We start from the raw sequence: 7,987 nt of genomic DNA, 5'->3' as shown, positions 1-7,987 counted from the left end.
AGTCTTGCTGAGTCCCTGTACTCAGCTTTGCATGCTTTGTTTCAGACGAAGTCGCTCCAACAAATGAAGGTTTCTAGGTCGACATCGACGAGTAGCTTGGGATTCCCAGGTGGCAGCCTGGAATCTATGGGCTGGGACGCCGCCGTTATGCTCCTGGGCTCTTAGGCCTTTTGCTATCTTGCTATTTAGAATAGCATAACTTTGCTTCCGTTGATTGATGAAATGCCAGGTCAGTGACCTCTGCTTGTCATACTTTGGTTCTTTTGCTCAGTTATGAGCTTGTTTCACTCTTTGAGTTGTAGAGTCACTGTTGTGTTACCGATTCTCACCCTGTAGGCCCTAGAGATCTAGGTTAGACTTATGCTAGATGGAGATCTGGGTTTGTCTAGCCCTGACCTCCGGGGTCGCCACATCCCCTTTAGTCACGGTTGTAAAACAAACCGGGACTAAAGATCCCGCCACGTGGTTTGCTGGTGCGCGTTGGGACTAAAGGCTATTTTGTTAAAAAAAATCCATTTTTATTTTTTAAGTATTTTTCACTTCCTCTTTTTTTTCAGAATTACTAGTATTTTCGTTATTTGACAAGTTTAGTCTCTAACTACACTTAATCTCTAGTCAAATTGCTTAATTGTGGTCAAACTTTCCGCTCGGTCACCCATCCTCCCACTACTCCAACACTAGCACGTTTAATTTACAAGTTCCTTCCCATCTCACTTCCAAATGTGCTTCGCGCGCATGTATGTGATAGTCTTATCATATCAATCCTATTAACATGTTGGTCGATGTCACACTTATTTATTGTTTCAATTCCAAATAATTCTATTAATAAACAAAAGTAATGATGTAATAATTGAATAAATAAATAAATTTTAAATTTGTATTATAATTATTACTTTTTATTTTAAATTTTTTTTAATTTTTTTGCCAACCTAAAACTTGAAAATTTGAAAATCTAAAAGGGCTAACTTAATGGTTAAGTAACATTAATATTTATGCAGGATGCAATTATTAATTTAAAAAATTTAAAAATATAAAATCTTGAATTTCTTGTAAAATCTAAAATCTTCCTCCTTTCATATTTTCATTTGCAATTTTGAGAATCTAAAAATTAGCTAACCGGGTAAACCCGAGTGAATTTGGATGTAACTTTTTCTCACGATCATTTTGATATATTATACGTTTTTTCGATGTCGTATGCAAAAGTTAATGCCATTTTACCCTTTTGTAAACTTTTTTTGCCAAAAAAGTTGAAATTCAAATTTATTAATTTATCCTAATAGTATGTTGCATAAAATATAGGAATATCGAAAGATTTTATTTTTTGAATTTTCTATCATTTTCTTTCATAATTTACGAAGGTAAAAAATGCGATCCAGGGGGGTGGAGGTGCGTGGAGAGCAAAAAAATCTAGAAAACCCTTTAGTTCCGTTTGGTAAAGTGAACCGGGACTAAAGAGTAGACCTTTAGTCCCGGTTGGTAATACCAACCGGGACTAAAGGGTTTTGCCCTGAAGGAAGCTTGCCGCCACCCCTTTAGTCCCGGTTCGTAATACAAACCGGGAGATTCCGGGACTAAAGGTTCCAAACAAATCGGGACTAAAGGCTTTCTAGGATGAACCGGAACTAATGCCTTCCATTAGTCCCGGTTCGTTTTTAAACTGGGACTAAAGCTCTTAGGGGTGCTGGACGAAAGCGCTGTTTTCTAGTAGTGGTGCCAGCAACACCAAAATATATGTGTAATAATCTTTTTATATTATATAGGAAAAGACATCGGCACGTAGGAATAGGTATGTTACGAGCATCAGGGCATTGAACCTGAGTAGATTGTCTCTAGTTTCTTCATTGTCAACGAACTTGGGTGGCAAGATCCTTGTGTCGTCTTATCCTTATGTGTAGTTCAGACAATTCAATTGTCATTTCAATTTATACTTTTTAGGTACTTCTCCATTATGTAGATATAGAGCTCAGAGTTATTCTTCTCCCTAACAAACCTTTTTTTCGCGGGCATGCGAAAAGCATGCCATATCTTTATAGAAGGGAGCAACAAAATTACAAAAAATCGAAGGGGGATGCGAACATCTGCCCTCGGTCAACCCACGCACACACCCAACAAAAACCTAAAGGTCTACTCTCGCAACATGACTCTCCGCTCCCCTTCCCTCGCGGCCCACCAGAGGCCAAACTCCTCTAATACTAAGTCTATGATATGCGTCGTGGATAACTGTCTCTCTAAGTTTCTGAACACACGAGCATTCCTTTGCTTCCATAGCGTCCAAACAATGAGCAGGACGAACGTGTCAAAATCTCTCCTGTCCTCCCTCCGCAGCCTCTTCCTCGCCTCCGTCCACCATCTCTCTAGGTTCGTATTCTCCCGCGGCTCCTGTAGCTGCAATCCCAGCCTTCTCAAACAGCCAAACCAGACCATCTTGACATAAGGGCACTGTGAGAGGATATGATCAACATTATGCTCCTTCTGAAGGCAAGTGGCGCAAGGGTCTGGGCGATCCTGCAAGCCATGCCTAGCTCTCTTGTCTGAGATCCATAACCTGCGTCGTATCGCCAGCCAGCCGAAGATTTTGCACTTTAGGGGTGCAAAAGATCCCCATATCGTCTTGGTCATACTCCATGTGACCCTCCCTTGGCAGAGCATGTTGTAGGTCGCACTAGCAGTATACAGGCTAGACGCCGACCCTTTCCAAGTGATCCGATCCGGCCTGTTGCCATCGCGAGATACTCAGTCCAAATGCTCCCAAAGCAGGGTGCATTGCATCCACCCATTAATGGATAGCTCTCCAGAAACATCCGAAAGCCAAGAATCCTCATGCAAGGCATTGCTCACTTTCCTAGTGTTCCTCCTCCTCGTTGGGACCAAAGCCGCCACCTCTGGGGCGATCTCATCCATGTTTCTTCCATTGATCCATCTATCTCTCCAAAAGAGAGTACTCTCGCCATCTCCTATAGTAAACTTCGCCAAGCTCTGGAACACTTCATTGGCTTCCAAGTCATTGATAGCGGGCAGCCCTTGCCATGGCCTCGATGGATCCGTGCGCCTCAACCAGCACCACCTCACTCTGAGAGCCAAACCCTGCAAACGCAGGTCCTTCACTCCAAGACCTCCAAACTGAGTCGGTCTGCATATATTCTCCCACGCCACCAGCCATTGGCCTCCATTGACCTCCTTTTTTCCCGCCCAAAAGAAGGCTCTTATCCATTTGACCAACTCCTCAAGCACCCAGGCTGGCGCCTCTGCAACCATCAGCTGGTGTATAGGCCGTGCACTTATGACCGATTTGATGAGTATAAGCCTCCCTGATTTCTCTTTGCCAAGCCGGAACACAATGTATGACTTAGTCAATTAACGGCTACCACTCCCTAACAAACCTTAGAAGGAATATTCGACAGTACCCTATTTAGTGCTATACATGGTTCCTTGCTGCTTGGTAACCTCTAGTTTTATCAAGGAAACAACTGAAAATGAATCAAATGGGGTTTACAAATTTGGTCAAGAGGAAGAGACTTATAATGTTGTGTCTGATCATGATTATTTTTGCTGAGTAATCTTCCAATATTCCTGTTTCAACAACTCACGTTCTATACACTTTTTCTTGGCTGCGGGATGATTTTCATATCAATCTATTACCCACTTTTTATCTATTATTTATTAATAAATTGGGTGGTGGATCCATCCAATTCGGTTATATCATGAACGCAAAAAAATGGATCCGAAATCGGCTGAATTTTACTTTGTCATCAAGACCGCATATGCTTTCAGTGGGAGGCCACACTTGGTTGATAGAAGGATACATGTGGTAAATTCATCAACCTTAAATCTAGGTAACTCTTATGTGTTTGTGATATAGGGGTACGTCTGTGTATGCCCACCTTGTGCTCCATATTTCTCAAAAGGCACCTTATATACTAAAGGTGTTTCCGTTTGTTTTTATATTGACCTAATCATATTCTAGAATACTCTCTAGTCTTATTAGTTAGGCCATAATCTTTATGGATCTACACTACTATATTTACTGATCTTAAAAGATACAAGAACATACACACCTCACGCATATACACATATCATAATTTAAAGAAGTATCATAAATTAATGCTTAGAGGCATGCAATTTCATACAATTACTTTTCTCACTAAGATAATTCAGTTTACATATTTATTTAGGACATTGTCTCAAAAAGTGAAATAACTTTTGCTACTAGAGATTGTTTAAACCTAGCATGTCCAAAATGCATTTGTCAATAGTCAATGTTAGAACTCTGTGAAAAAGATTTGAAAGAACACTATAACTTATATTTAGCAATATGGTTAGATGTGGTTAAATATTCTAATTAAGTAATTAAATAATTTAATGATTTCTATATAAGTATATGAGCTTTGTACAAATATTCATGTTGTAGTTAGTATCAACCTCGAGGTGGCTCACCACCCTGTGTACCTAGCTGAAAGACGTGAATGGGCGCATGAGCGGCACATAGTGGCGAGGAGGTTGTCCTACCGGTTCCACTTGCAGTATGAGACTACGAAGAGCGAAGCCGCTGTTGGGGTTGGTGGCAGTCCTAGTGAAAGTGCCTCTCGGCGGCGTGTGACGCTCGGCTAATAGGTGATTAGGGCTAGGAGGGTGTTGGAAGGTGAAGGAAATATGCTACATAGGCAATAATAAATATTATTATATGTTTCCATATTTATAATTAAATATTTTTTTATTTATGCTATAACTGATGTTTTTCTTAAATATGAAATTCAAAGGAAAACTCACAAGCACGTGTAGAGATTTAGAGACCAAGTTGTTCCTAGTCCCAACTAGCTCATATGTTATGTGATGATCATGTTTTCCTAATCATGGGCATTGTTAAAGTAATAAGGATGTCAGCAACAATCAAAGTATATTGTTAGAAGAACAAGGGTACTGAACCAATCCAATTCTATGGTATACATGAGACAATATCATCACACGGCATTAGTGACATCATGTTGTAAACTTACGTACATATCATTATACAATGAGAATATCAATTATCCTCATATTGGAATGTGTACCTTGGTAGTTAGTAGTGATCACAACGATGATAACATGGTATGTTCGAAAGTACATCGGGACACTTGGATATTTCAAGATTGGAATATTTCTCGTCCTAACGATGGAGATATACACTCTGGACCCTCTCTGTATTATGGTATCACCTTATTTTCTACCAATTTGTGATAATAATCATGACACTAAAATACACAAACGAGTTAATAGAAGTCTCACCTTGGGTTATCAATTGTATCATGCGCAAATAGTGATTAACATATGAGTAAACATAACGTTTGTTCGAAATTACAAGTGTTTGTGTGGGAGCCTTCACGGGCATCAATGGTCCCGATGTTGGTTATTGATCCAAAGGGTTTCAAAATCATGTCTACATACTACCGAACCTATTGGGTCACACTCCTAAAGCTATTCAATCTACTGTAAGATTTTTATTTATGGTATGTGATTGAGAGAAAAAAACGTTCGGAATAGTTCTGGCGTTACACTCTTAAAGTTCTGGTTGATCACTATGTCACTATGTTGGTTGTTGAACCGAAAGGGTTTCAGAGTCATGTCTACATATTATCGAACATGTTGGGTCACACGCTTAAACCAATTCAATCTATTGTAGGAATTTCATTTATGGTATGTCGTTGAGACAAACATTCAGAATAGTTCTGGTGACTTTGAAATAGTTTTGAGGAATCATCCGAGCCATTCTTATGTTATCGAAATAGTTTCGGAGAGGTATCAGAATAATTAAAAATTTTAAGGTTGGGAGAGACTATTAGAAATGTTATGAAGTTATCGAAATGGTTTGAGAGGTTTATCGAAACTGTTTCAGGAAATTTAATAAGGAGAATTAAGAAATCTGTAGTTTATTAGAAAGTGTCAGAGGGGTTTCGGGCGGCTAAAAGTCCATAGACCTCTACGTTGGTTGCATGGGCCATAGATGGCCCATAGAGGCCGGTGCCTAGGGCCCCAAGCCCCCAAGGGATGCACCTCTTGGCAGCCAAGGAAGGGGGCGCCTCGGGTAGTGGAGGGCGGCGCCCTAGGGAAGCCCCTTCTCCAAGATGATCCCCTCCCCCTCCTCCTATATAAAGAGACCACCCTTCCTCTCCCAAAACACACAAGTTGATGTGTTGGCCTCCCCACCCCCTCTCCCTTGCGAAGTTCTACACATGTACGCCGAAAGGCTGCAGTGCTGATGCCGACAGCGCAACATCCTGAACGGTAGAACATTGGTGGACTGGATCGTTGTAGGCATGGATACTGGCAGAGGGATCTACCATTCGATCCTCGGAGCAAGAATGACTAAATCTTCGTGGTTGGGAGGGATACACCTAGCTGAAGGGACCGCCCCATTCAGAGTCTTCACCTAGCCTCCCGCAATTTGCTTGGTGAGTTCATATCTAGATCCAAACTCTTTATTGCATCTTCATAGATAGATCTTGGTTGTTGTGTAGAGGCAAAAAAATTTGTTTCCCATGCACACAACGTAATAAAAGGCATGCCTGGCATGAAATGCCGCATGGTGCTGCACACCGAGAACTGACATGGTGGTGCCTTCACGCAGGGAGGAGAGCTCTAGCAATGAGGCGGACCTCCGATGCCAGGAGGAGGGTGTGATATGCACATGTTGTTGGGTTATAGGCGATGTATCCCTCTATAAGACATAGGCGGTTATGGGGTTGGTTGAAGCAATGCAAGTCGATTGCCGGGTTATATACGACCAGTCTAGGAGGTACAAGTGGTACCTCTTCAATGAGTTACATGATAAAAATGATAGTTCTCATAGGAGAATTGTTGTTTCGAGGATGACCCGCAAGTTCTATTACCTCGAGAAATTTTACCGTATAGCTAGGGCTTATTCTGTGATATTCAATTTGAAACATGTATAGCACAATGATCCACTTATTAACCATGCAAAAGCAACCCACCGTGAAATTATCACCCGAAACAATTTGGTTTTTGTTTCCCATTCAATACATCGACAAACATACCCAAGGTTCAACCAATATATAATCTTGACTCCTTAGCTGTTATGCCCTTAACTGTTGTACAAAATGACTACGCACAACTTGCAAATATCAGTGTTTACGGTTCCCTAACGTGGACGCTCTCAGCCACTGGCGTACCTATGTTGCTGCCCCCGGGTGGGGGGGGGGGCACCGCCCCCCAGCCCATTAATAATCTCTGAAGGATCCACTAAGATTAGGCCTATTTGCCCCCCAATTTAATCCAAAACCTTGCTATTCCTTTTCTCCCAGCCCATTTGCCCCCCCCCCCCCCCAAATGTATGTCCCAAGCTCCGCCACCGGTCTCAGCTGAATTGAGCTTTGTAGGAGATAGCTGGCTTCTACTCATATACTCTTTAAAATGCAACATCGCTAACATTTGGTTTCCTCCGAGGTCTCACGGTCACTTAGTTAGCAAAGTACTCTCAAATCAGCCATGGAAGATAAAGACTCCTATAATGCACGAAAACGACAAACACACTTCTACTGTTACCGATAATAAAAAGGAAAACAAAACATGAAAAAATTCATGTCAAAACACCGGTATTGTCCACAAGAATACATCATAGCATGATACACTGTATTCATTGCTACATAAACTGGTACTTATGTTGCATAGCACAGGAGCTTGAACAGGAAAATACGACAAATGTTTGTAACATGACAAAGAGACTGACGATCTCAAGAATATTCCTTTGCCGCGAACTGCTAATTCTGTCTACAACGACGTGGCCAATGCCAACCAAAATGAAATGACTTGAACTTGCGATGACCCCCATTCCCCAGACTGCAGTTTGAAGGTTAGAAACCTCCGGTGAAGACTAGAAAGGGTCAAGCGAGAGAGCACATGCCAATGAAAACCCCTGGAAAGGAGAAAGCTCATGGACGGTACACATCGGGAAGGATGCACAAGCAAGAGTTCTCGTGGTCAACCATTCAAGAAA

Source organism: Lolium rigidum, chromosome 3 (assembly GCF_022539505.1).
Source record: "Lolium rigidum isolate FL_2022 chromosome 3, APGP_CSIRO_Lrig_0.1, whole genome shotgun sequence".
Classification (NCBI taxonomy): domain Eukaryota; kingdom Viridiplantae; phylum Streptophyta; class Magnoliopsida; order Poales; family Poaceae; genus Lolium; species Lolium rigidum.
This window is presented reverse-complemented; position numbering follows the sequence as displayed.